Raw genomic sequence first — 13,158 nt, forward strand, 5'->3', positions numbered from 1 at the left:
GCTATAGTCCAGGGAATATAAGAAATTAAGGGTTTAGCTTTTGGATTCTCAGGAGGTTTAATTTTAAAGGGATGGGTTCTGATAGGTTCAGAGGAAAAGGGGGTGAGAAGAGTTTCAGGGAAAAAGGGAAATTCAGCAAGAGAATGAGTATGGGAAACTGGGGGTACAGGGAAATTGTAGTGGGTAAAAAAGGGAAGGAGAAAGAGTTCAAAGTACAGTGGCTTTTCATTGGCTGATTTGTGACAGTGTCTCACCGACAAGAGGAGGGAGTCTCTTCCTCCTGCAGGGCTCTGCTAGTATTGGAGGGCACGAGAAGTTCCCTGTCTGGTCTCCCAACTCTCTTTTAATTGAGATTTCTGTTCATCAGTTTTTACACCTATCAAATAAAAGTTCCAGGAAGACAGAAAAAGAGAAAATAAAGGGGATATCTCATCAAACCAAAGGAAATTTTTCATAACACCCAAAACCACAAACACTGAGATCTACAAAAATGCTCCAAGTGTTAAGACAATTAAAAAAAAAATCACCGTCTTAGACAATTGTGTAATTTCACAGGACTCAACAGAATTCAGAGAAACTGTTAAACGTTTCCCTAGAGGAATAATACTGTTCACACAGGAACTGATGCTTTGCAAACTCCAGGGGGCGCCATGCATGTGACATTCTCTGGCATTATGTCCCAAAGTCAGAAAATGCCTCCTGGATCTGGGCAGTTCTTTAGTACTGGATGGGGATTAGAAGTCAATAGATCAATACTGTGGGCATCATATGAAATATATTGGTCTTCATCCCTGGTTTGTAGCACAGAGCTCCTAAAACCCTTGCTATGTCCTAAGGAACAGGCATATCTATTATTCATGATAAGCACTTCTGAACACACTTAATTTTATACTAATGAGGTGACTTAGGGTGGGGCCCCTAGAGAGCTTTAGGATGGAGTGGTCACCAGAAAGGCCAAATGATTCAAAGGTTGGCACTTTGAGCCCCACCCATTGACCTCTGGGAAGAGCAGGGGTTGCTTCAGATTGAGCTCTATAAACACTCTCCGACAAGTAGATTTGATGAATTTCCAGGTTAGTTCATGCATCTACCTGCTAGAAGGGTGGTGCACTTAGTTCCCGGGGGCAGAAGCTCCTGCACTTGGGACCCGTCTGGACCTTGCGTATGTACCTCTTCATCTGGCTATTTATCTATATTCTTTATAATATTCTTTATAATAAACTGGCAAATATAAGTAAATGTTCCTCTGAGTTCTGTGAGCTGCTCTACCAAATTAACAGAAATTTAGAAAAAGAAATTCAATCAATCAAACAAATCAAGAAGGAATTTTAAAAAAGATGTCTTGTAGTAACTTACGGTGAAAAAGAATATGAAAACAAATATATGTATGTTTCTATATGACTGAAGCATTACGCTGTACACCAGAAATTGACACACCATTGGAAACTGACTATACTTCAATAAAAATATATTTTAAAAAATTTTAGTTAAAAAAAGAGAAAGCAGTGTGAAAGACAAAACATGAAATGGCAGGAGTAAGTTCAAATATATTTGTTATTATAATATATAAAGTCTTCTATGAAAAGAATAGTTAGATTTTTAAAAATCTATGTATAATTTAAAAAAACTGTTCTTACCACGAAATTGGCTGAAAGTTTGAAAATGATATATTAATCAAATGCTACAAAAACAAGAACAATTTTGACAATACTACAATCAAGGACAAATAGAATTTACATTTATAAAACAGGAAAGAATACTTTTTTGATATTGGTCAAATATACACTGTGCCTCTTTCTATCATTTTATAAACCCCCTTCTCAAGAAAGAATCATCAGCCTCAGCTCAGAGGCTCTGCAAGCACTGCTAGTGCCTTAGCACTTACAACTTCTCGTCTTTAGTGTGTTTATTTTTATAGTTAAGTTCTATTCACTTTGGGATATTTCACTTTGGCTTTCTTTCTTTCTTTTTTTTTTCCACTTTGGCTTTCCAATGACAGTTTTCTTTTTCAAATAAATCTTCTGAAGTATAAAAAGCAAGTGAAAGTAAAACATACCAAGGAAACAATAGCATATACGAGGCTTGGGTAGAGCGAAATACTTGAAGGCACCATATGACACTACACAAATACAACAAAAACCAAAAGGTGACTGATGCTGCACAGGACAGCAAGCTGCTCACCCAGTCTGAAGAGAGCAAGCCTGCATCTCCCAGCCTCCCTCCCCAGGGCACCGAGGCCTGGCCGATGGAATGTGAGTGGAAGTCAAATTTTAATCTCCATCATGCAACCTTCTGCTCTCTTCCTCTTCTGCTGACTGAACCTCAGGCTCTAGTGAAAGAAAGAAGGATAAAACCAAAGGAGCTCTTCGGGAGTTTAACTGTGCTGCCATAGAGGTAACAGCAGTTACTGACACAGGCTGCCTTGCAGTCCAGGAAGATTTCCCTTTAGAAAGTCTTCAGGGCAGTGGACTTTTTCTTTCATTCAGTGCGTTGATAGCAGGATGGAGAGACTCACACACCGAAACACACTCACTCACTCCACACACTTATGCCTAGTGTTCTACTGGTTTGATTTATGTTCCTTGATCTAACTGAGGTTTTTATTGTATTATGTGTGATAACCAGGTTTTCTCCTTTATCAGCATTTGAATAATCAACAGAATTCATCATATACTTAAGAGGATACTTTTTTTTTTTTTTGAGGTTTTAGCAATGAATTTAATACAGGCAAGGGAAAGCTCTAATTATAGATGCGTCTCGTCTGTTCATCGCAGCCAGCCCAGAAACAGGCTTAGAAAGGATCTGGAAGCTCCTGCTTCAAGTTGTGGCAGTATGGTCATAAATTAGTAAAACCACATAAAAAAATTACAAGGTTAAGGATCTTCACTACTTTAGACTGCTCTTTTTCCAGTTAGCACCAAATAAAGTTCTTGTATTATACTTATGAGAGTACTTACACTATTTATGTATGTGTGAATTGTCCTTTTGTATATTTGTTTTTCCATGTGTGTAACAAATTCCTAATCATGAGTGACCCATATTCACTATCAAGTTTCTGGGCTAATTTTTTCATTTACTCAGACATTACTGGGTACAAAACTGGTTGGGTGTCGTGAGAGATACTCTTTACTCTAGACCTGAGGGACTTGAGACTAGGCTCCTGTTCTCAAAAAGGTCTAATGGGGGAAAAAATGGAGAGAAAAAAAAAAATCCCAGTATAGTAGAATAAATTCACTCCAGTCAAATAAATGAAAATGGAAATATTAGTGAGAGGTTATTTTTGACTAGTAAAGATGACTATTATTTTTTAATGTTAGTGTATGAGAAAAATGGATTATCTCATACAATGCTAAGAGAATAAAAATGGGTAGATCCTGGTTACAATTTGGGAATATGCAGTAAGTGCCTTAAAATGTGCACACTTTTGGCCCAGAGATTCAAATTCTTTGATTCTGTCATGAAGCAGCAGCCATGAATGTATGCAACAAATGTGCTTCGAGGATACTCACACAGCGTTGTTACTACTGGTACAGAATTATAATTAATTTACATGGCCAATAATTAGTACATTTTTTATAAACCAGCCACAGGGAAGACTGCTACACAGCTTTTAGAAAAAGATGCTGTAGAAGAGGATATAGACATGAAAAACATCTTCACATTACATTTTTATATTAAATGAAAAAATAACTTACAAATAAATCCATCCTTAGGTGTTTACATTTATCTTCGGGTAGCAGAGTCTCAGGGATTTTTATTTTCTGGTATATGCATACTGATACTTCCTAATCTGGAAATGTCCTTGGAGCAAACAACTGACTCTAGGGAAATGGGAGACCATCAAATCCATTACGGAGAGATTCTGTTATGTATGTGCAGCTTTTCTGTGTGAGATGGGCCCAAGGTAGGGTGGTCATATTAATTTAGAATTCAAATCCTGAGGATTTGTATAGAAAGTGTCAATTGTTTCACCGTCTGCTTGATACTCTGAAAATTCAGGAATCACTGATAATATTTTGGCATCTTCCCTCTTTACTCAGCTGCTACTGCAACACACCAGCATGTGGATGGTACTCAGCAGCCCTAGCAAAGTGGAAGAGTATGTTTATTAATTTACTTAAAGAATTTTGTCTACACTTTTAGTGTTACAACAGTTAGAGCTTGCTGGTAGGGGTCACATAAAGTCAATGTTATACCTTCAACGATGAGACCAGCCTACAGGAAAAGTACTGTAAATTTTTTTTTTTAACTTGGCTTCTGTGGTTGGAGAGAGTTAGCTGTCACCTTGACTGAATGAGATTTATTATTTCCATGGAGTGAGATTTTTTTTATATAATGACTGAATTTCTCTTAGTTATTTATAAAATCAATTAAATGAATACATGCATTAGTTATTAACCTTGGTGTTATAATTTTATCCACTTAAGTGCTATTTATCATCTGTATCCTCAATACCAGGCAAGCAGCCTGAGGAAGTTCAGGGAAAACTATGTTTGCCAATAGATTAAGATGGAATCTGAAGTTGATTTGCCTTTTATAGGTCCTTTAAGAGAGAAAAATTTTCTACTGGATGTCTGAGATAGGGACTAATACGTGAGTACATTCCTATGTAAGGAAAATGCATTCTATTTTCTACAAGAAGTTATGTCATAAACAGTTAAGAGTTAGTGGCCCCATCAGGATAAAGTGACCAGAACTATCTCAAAGACAGGAAGGATCTAACTGGGTAACCAAAGGAAGAATAAAGGACTGGAAAGATGCCTTTGAAGAAGGGGAAGGTGACAGGCTGAGGAAGGCAAAATAAGTTTTAAGAGAGAGAGAGAGAGAGAGAGAGAGAGAGGCATGAATACCATCTAGACCTAGCCATAAGCCAGCTACTGACTGATGTCAATATTGGGTTAAGTTTTCTTTTTTTAAACCTGCCTTCAGGAAACTACATCATTTCTATGGTTTGGTATTCTGGATTTGGTTAATTTGGCATTTTAAAAAATACTTTTTCTTTTTTAGTTTTCTAATAAAATTCCACTTGAAAAAAACACCAGCACAAAAGATACACATGCCATCTGTACAACTGAAGAGGATCCGTGAGCCCTCAGCGTTGATTCTGGCTTGCCTATATATTATTTGCATGATTTGGATGAGTTCATCCAGACTTCTCTGAGCTTTAGATTTTACTTCTGTGAAATGTCAAGTTTGGTCTATGGGGTTCCCAAAATACATTCTGGGTTTACATTCTATCATTTGATGATAATGAGAAAATGCCTGTGCACACCGAGGGGCTGCTCATGGTAGCACGCTCAATCTGCTTGAGAAGCACAAAGTGTCTGGAAGTATTTGCAACAGTTGGAGGCCAAGATGGAAAGAGTGGGGACAACAGCAAGCATTATGAAATTTCGGCCTTAACTTTTCATTCATATTCAGATATAAACAACTTGGGCATAAATGTAAAAATATCTCAGTGTAGACTTCAGAAGTGGTGGTTAAAGTATCAGTCGCCATAAGCTGAGGTACAGGGTGATACACCTGTGGCAGTACTTAATCTGAGAATAGGGAGGAACAAAAAGATTCCTTTCTTTTGGGTACTGAAAAAAATATATTGAAGGATACATTTATAAGCAAGAATTGCTGAATGTTTATTGCGCTGTTTGGGGGATTTAAAATGGCCCCACATTCTTTGCCATTCCTCCTATCCAGGAGTAAAGGTCTGTGTCCCCTCTCCTTAAATCCTCGTTGCTCTAGGCCTGCTTTGACCATTAGATTATGGCAAAAACAACACCGTGCCAGTTTCCAGGACCTGACTGTAAGAAACTGGCAGCTTCTACTTCCTGTTTCTTTAAAAACTTTTTCTAGGAGCCTTGCACTGTCCTGTAAGAAATCCAACTACCTTACAACTATCATGCTATAAAGGTCACTTGTTGGTGCTCTGGTCAACAGTTCCAGCTGAACTCAGTCTTCCAGACTATCCTGCCACAGAAACAGTCACGTGAGTGAAAGGTCTTGGACCTCCCAGACCATCCCAGTCATCAGTTTATGTAACTTGAGGATCCCTATCAATCCCATATGGAGGAGAAGAGTCTCTCGGCTAAATCCTGTTCAATTTCTTTAACTGTAAAACTGTGATGTAGATCAAAACTGTTGTTTGACACTCCTAAATCTTGGGGTAAGTTATTAAGCAGCAATAGGTAACTGAAACAATATGATAAAACATTCTTGACATAAGTCTTCTTTCCTTGAAATCTTATTTGGTTTGTGGTATCCTGGGGAGACAGTTTATGAAATCAGACCTTCTAATCTTGAATCCTATTGGATGACTTCTTGAGTATTACATCTAGACAGAGAATTGTATTACTTCCATTCATCTTTTTGCTTATTTTCCTTTATATTCTTGAGTGGCTACCTGGCAATGAAAGGACTAGAATTCCTTTATGTCTGTAGAAAGGTAATCCAACCTCCATTAGGTAAAATCCAACAATCCCTTATTCTAAACTGGCAATTTTTCCCCAAATATTTCTGCCTTCCATGGTTGACACCATGTTGGGATTGGGAGACAGTCTCTACCAGCTGGATTTAGATAGAAGAGCCAAGACTTTTGAAAGATAATTTTTTTTTTTTTTACTACTTCACTAATCCTGTTCACCTCAGGCAAATTACTCAAACTCTCTGAACACCAGATTTGCTTTTTTTTTTTTTTTAATAAAATGAGGATAATAAATACTTCTCTGTTGTATGCAAGTATATGTTGGTATCATAGTATATACTATGGTTGGTAGCAAGTATATACTATAAAGCGTCTTCCATAAAATAACCTGGCCATATAATATGACATAATAGTAAGGAATGAATTGATATTAGAAACAGCTTCTCCCAGATTCCAGTCCCAAATCTATCTCTTTTTCTATTCACTTCAACAATTCCTGAATGCCTCCCATCTTTCAGGCTCTGATCTATACGCTTGAGATACAAAGATAGGTAAGTCACACCTTCTGGCTTTGAGAAGCCCAGAGATCAAGAAGGAATTTATAAATTAAATCAAGTATGTAAAATTGGACAGCTGACATCTGAGGAATTATAAGGGCTCATTTACACATCATGGCAGCTTTAAGAACAGAAAACAAAAAAACAGTAAAGTTATTAAGATACAGTGTGAAACTCAGCAGGAGAGATTATCTGCAAGCACAGAGTGAAGCAGGACACAAATCACGTTCTCAAAATCACAGTCAGAGAAGAAGTTGAGAGCAAGAAAAATATTCTTGAATAAAATCTGAGCAACAAAACCCCAAGTGAATTAAACAGGCAGAATGAGCCTTTTGGATGGCATTTTGTAAAAGGGTTGGTATATGCTATTTTTGTTAAAGAGATTTAAAAGAAGGTAAACTTGAACAGTTGGTGTCAGTAGTACAAAACTCATTGTCAAACTGGACCATTAGGCCATGAGAAACTGAAAGTGAAACTAATGGAAATAAATTCTTCGTAGCTCACCTACCGACATGAATGTGTACATATGTATATTGAATCTGATGTACAGCAGCTCTAAAAGCCACCTGATCTCTCCCCTAAAGATGTACAACACCTCCTGATACATATTCAGCCAGGGGTCTGTTTCAGGCAACATGGAGAGCATTAGGAGGAAAAATAAAAAAGCATACGCAAAACTCACTAGCTGCATCCACGCCATCCTCCAGGTCCATCTCCTGCCTCCTAAGCCTTCCTGTTATTTCTCCAGACAAAAGAGTTCATTCGATGAAGGGTATTTAAAAGGCAATGATATGTTGTGATAATATATGTTGGCACTTCACTCATTCAAAAGTATTAACTGAGTACCAGCTATATTTCCAGTATACATACTAAATTATGTAAATTTTATTTTTTAACACAAGTGATTATTTTAGCAATTAGTTTTCATTAACTATCTTAAGACTCCCTCCAGCCTTAATACCCAGTGATCCTGGAGCCAAGATTTCTTTGGGAAAACTATTTTTGCCTAAATGAAAATTTTATTCTATCTCCACTCCAAAATCCATTACCCAACTTAAATGTGTCTGTTTTTGTACAAAACTGTGTCTGGCTTAGGACAAACCTATCATCAGTATTCAAAACAACGGAAAATATATGAATTTGATTGTTATGTTTTGAAAGTGTCCAAAACAGAGATAACTTAGTATCTCTGTCAAAGATATCTATAGTTAGAAAAAGTATACTTTAAAAAGTATGATATATATACTTTATAACGTAAGTAAATTAATATTGAGATCTGCCCTAAAAATGTCTTAGGGTACATTGACTTTAAAAATCATTAAAATATTTCAAGGTTAAAAAAAGGAATTGAAGCATTAAAAATGTAGATCTAAAATTAGGATTTTAGGATCAGATGGTACAATTCATTTTTTCAAGGATATTTTGATACTTGGTTAACCATATATTTTTCCACGATTTCCAAATTTCCTATTTAGATACAAAAACTTTACAAAATGTATAATAGTAACATTGATCCTGACCTTATGTAGGGAATATTTTATTCTGCTGAGTATCTATTTTTAGATTTTTATTTTGATGTTTACTAGAAGAATGTCTCCTCTTAAATTATGTGAATAAATGTTAAGAACTGAAATTATTTACAAAATAGAAACAGACTCACAGACATAGAAAACAAACTTATGGTTACCAAAGGGGTAAGGGGATGGATAGGGATAAATTGAAAGTTTGAGATTTGCAGATACACACTACTATATATAAAATAGATAAACAACAAGGTCCTACTGTATAGCACAGGGAACTATATTCAATTTCTTGTAGTAACTTATGATAAAAAAGACTATGAAAACAAAATATGCATGTTGCTATATGACTAAAGTATTTTGCTGTAAACCAGAAATTGACACAACATTGTAAACTGACCATACTTCAATTAAAAAAAAAAAGGATTCACAAATCTAGGAATTTCTGCCTGGAACATCTGATACACAGGAAGAAATATATTTTCTTTAGATATCTTTAAGTAGAAGACATTTTCTGAATAATCTATTTATGAATCATACTTTTGACACTTTTTCACTGAATGTTATTATTTTAATTAACTCATCCTTAATGACAATATTCCATGAAGTTTTAAGTTGGATAAACATTTGAATTCCTTAGGAACTGAGAATATTATCACCAAATTTTGCTCATACAAAAGTATAATAAAGCCCAAGGAAAGCCTGAATCCGAAATCAATCTCAAAATCTTTCAAAGAGAGGTTATCTATTTACCTGGTTCTATTAAAGAATGTAATCCCTACATTATATAAAATACAACTTTCGTGTCATGTAATTAGGAGTTAACAGTGACATACAATCTTTTTTTTAAACCTCAGGGGCAAATAGTTGCCATTCCCATTTTTTGGTTCCTGGTACACTGTCATTATTGGCATAACCCTTCTCTGGTTTGGTTTTGTCTTATTTAACTTTACTCTAGTTCCTCTTCAGATCCTATTCCAACTCATATCTGCACCCCTCCTCCCAGGGTATATGCTGATGTATTTTATGTCCTAGAAAGTTTCTGTATCTCTAAAACACACAGCGTTTCTTTTGTATGCATGTGTTTTTAATTTACGCAAATGATACTGCTCTCTGTATTTTTCACTTAGCGTGCTTTCAAGATCTATCCACGTGGCTTTGATTACATCTAGTTCGTTCTTTCTGACTATTTCATAGAATACTATAATAAGCATCATCACATTTCATCTATCCGTTATCTCAGTGATGGACAACTAAGGTGCCTGCGGATGCCCACTTCACAAATAGTGCTGAGGTAAACTCTCTTGTATCTGTTTCTTTATGGGCCTGTGCGAGATTGCCCCTGGGCAAATGACCAGGAGTGGGGTTTCTGAGTCAAAGGTTACATGCATTATTTACTTGTCTATCGTATTTGTCTTTCCAGAGAACCAGTTCTTGGTTTTGTTGAACTTTTCTTTTCACCTTAGTTTTTTTTTTTTTTGTCATTCTCTATTTTATTGATTCTGCCTCTATCTTTATTTCCTTCTCCTTTTCCCCCTACCAGCTTTACTCTGTTGTTCTTTCTCTACCTTCTTGAGTTGCACTCCTAGTTCATTTGTTTTTAATTATTCTGGTTTTCTAATAAATGCATTCAAGACTATGTTTCCATCGCATGTTGCTTTAGGAATGTTCCTTACACTTGATATATCATACATTGTCTTTTAGTTCTAAGTATTTTGTAAGTTCCCCCTTTTTTTCTATTTAATCAAAGGTCATTAATAGTATGCTATTTAAAGTCTCTAAAACATGGTCTATGTGTGTGCATGTGTTTTTAAAGATATGCTTTTATGCCTAGTTCTACAGATAAATTGATATAACATGTTGGGGGTGGAGTGAACAGAAACCACTGCTATATTATGGACCTATTCAAGTGTGGTCCTGAGAGACAATGATGAAAGGAAATCCTCCCAGAGGGCAGAGCTTTGAGCAGCACACCAGGTCATCACCATTGTGGGGACAGAAGAGTAGCCTGAAAAAAGACTATAAGATCGTGAGAAGTGCCATGTGGCTTGGCTGGTGGGTCAGGAGACTGGATGAACCAAGACTGAAAGATAACAGATGAAGGAAGACTGAGGAAGAGGCAGGTGGATACATCTTTAGAAGGAGCAGAAAATGAAGATGAGGAAGTGAAAACCAAGTGTACAGAATAACTCGTGCAGGGAGGTTACCTCGCCTCTGTCCCCAGCTGTGCCAGTGCTCACGGTGAGCCTATGAAGAGTAGTCATCGGGGTGGAGATGGAGGCTATCTGTGGATTTAATTGCATCGCTTCCTTTTACTAATGCTAATCCAACTGCTGCTGCAGCTGAATATCAGGTCTGCCAGGAGCAGAGACGGATGCTGGGCCCTAAAATGGTACTGCCCTCAAGGAGATCAGTCAACAACTATGTGGCAAATTGGCTGCACTGGACCTCATCACAGCTAAGGAAGCATAACAACACGCAGATGACCAGAACCAACCAGTCCCACCATACACCACATCACCAGAATCTACCAGTCTGATAGAATGTTGAAATAGCCTCTTCACAGGTACAAACCGAGGCATCAGCTTGTGGATGACACTCTGTGGCACAGGATATGATATATATTTTGAACCAATGGTCATTATATGTGCTGTGACTGACAGCCAGGACACATGGGTTTAGGAATTAAAGGATAGAAATAGGAGTCATTCTTATCATCACAGCCACTCTGGATGTTTGTACTTTTATTGGCAAAGCTTGGGTTATGCAGGATTACAGGGGACCAGTAAGGTTCTACTGAATCTGAGGCTGTGGCTGCCACCTGTTCATTTTTGGCTCCTCAAGCCAATAGGCCAGGAAGCAAATAAGAGTTACTACATAGGAGGGTGTAATTGACTTTTTATCATGAAAAGATAGAGTTACCACTGTGTAATGGGGGCAAAAAGAAGTATGTCTGGAACTTAGGGGATTCACTGAGTTCTTCTTGGTGATTCCATCTCTAACTATGACAGTGAAAAGTCAATTGCAACAACCATAGATTGGTTAGAAAACAGTAAAAAGGGATAGGGATGAAGGTCTGAGTTTCACTGAAGTGAAGCAACCTGGCCTAGTGGGAACGCTAGCCCAGAGGGGCGCACCAAACAGTGGCTGCCGCAGACGTGGGCCGCTGCACGGCAGATACAGGCCCGGGACTGATGGCGGCAGCAGGGACTGCAGGCTGTCCCATCAGCTTTCTGTTGTTAGTATTTCATTTCATTTCATTTTAAAATTTTGACCGGCCACTAAATTGAAGAGTAGTGACTAGACAGTGGGGAAAGTGTGCAGTGCAAAGGGTAGGTTACTGCAGGCCGTTGGCGTCCAACCCACATCCCCTGTGTAATTATGTTTCCCATACAGACTAATAGCTTCTTCTTCCAAGCGCTGTGACCCTTAGCTAGAGAGTGTCTTGGATCTCAGGAGGGTGCTTGGCCATACATGGGGACGACTGGAATGTCCAGGGAGCTAATGACTGCGGAAACTGCCCTTAGCCAGTGAGGGGCTGGAGCTGGTGGGCAAACACCCAGCTTTTCTGCTTTGTGAATGGGACAAGTCTGAGGCCTGCTTTATGGCTCCCAGAAGGGCCCAGTGGGATTTAGCCTCATTGTCCAAAGTGATAACCTGTTCCTTAATATGTCCTGTCCTGACTTTCTTCCTCTCCCTGTCTCACTTCTGCTTTTCCTTATTGGTGCTATTTGTAGTCAGCATCAAAATAAAATATTTGTACTCAAACCCTTGGCTCAGGGTCTGATTCTGGGAAAATCCAGCCTAAAATGATTTTGATATGTTCCCTTTAGAGAGGATCAGTATCTTAGCCCTCTCTCAACTCCCATCAGTCTTTCTAACCATGGTAACATTACCACTTGTTTATCTCAGAATCCTTACTGATGCATCTTTTTTTTTTTTTGCCTCTTTATAATGTTTCTTCTTTATTTTTTTGGTAGTGATCATATAAACAACAGTAAATGTTATTAATTGTTCATTTCTGTTCTTTCTGGAATGTTTCTTCCAAAAGTGTTTGTGTGATAAAACTTCTGAGACTTGTATTCTTTAGAGCGTCTTCACCTTACCCTCACATCTAAATGATCACCTAGATATAAAATTCTAATTCAGAGTTCCTTGAGCACTTTCAGATGCATGCTCTGTGGTCCCCTTGCCTCTGCTGTTGCTGTTGAGAAGCCTGATGTCATTTTAATTCTTGTTCTATTGTAGATGTCTTGGTGCATCTCTCTGAAACCTTTTAGAGTATTTTTTCCTTGTACACATTTTATTTTTTACAATAAATGAAAGAGCAAATCATCCATATACTATATTGTTAACATATACATACAATATTTGGCATTTAAAAATGATCTATCCTTCAGTGGAACAGATTAGAGAGCCCAGAAATAAACCCACACACTTACGGCAAATTAATCTATGACAAAGAAGGCAAGAATATACAATGGAGAAAAGACAGCCTCTTCAGTAAGTGGTGCTGGGAAATCTGGACAGCCACATGTAAAAGAATTCAACTAGAACACTGTCTAGTATTATATACAAAAATAGACTCAAAATGGATTAAAGACCTAAATGTAAGGCCAGATACTATGAAACTCCTAGAGGAAAACATAGATAGAACACTCTT

General features: G+C 37.4%; 1 long non-coding RNA gene across 2 annotated transcripts in view; it reads right to left on the reverse strand.

The window, feature by feature from the left end:
* LOC135318959 (uncharacterized) overlaps positions 1–13,158 on the reverse strand; it is a 33,321-nt gene that overhangs the window by 3,606 nt on the left and 16,557 nt on the right. For both annotated transcript variants that reach the window (XR_010377429.1, XR_010377430.1), the window contains exon 3: positions 255–376. This is a non-coding gene — a long non-coding RNA (uncharacterized LOC135318959). The remainder of the gene's footprint in view (positions 1–254; positions 377–13,158) is intronic.

This window comes from Camelus dromedarius, chromosome 2 (assembly GCF_036321535.1).
Source record: "Camelus dromedarius isolate mCamDro1 chromosome 2, mCamDro1.pat, whole genome shotgun sequence".
In the NCBI taxonomy this organism is placed as follows: Eukaryota; Metazoa; Chordata; class Mammalia; order Artiodactyla; family Camelidae; genus Camelus; species Camelus dromedarius.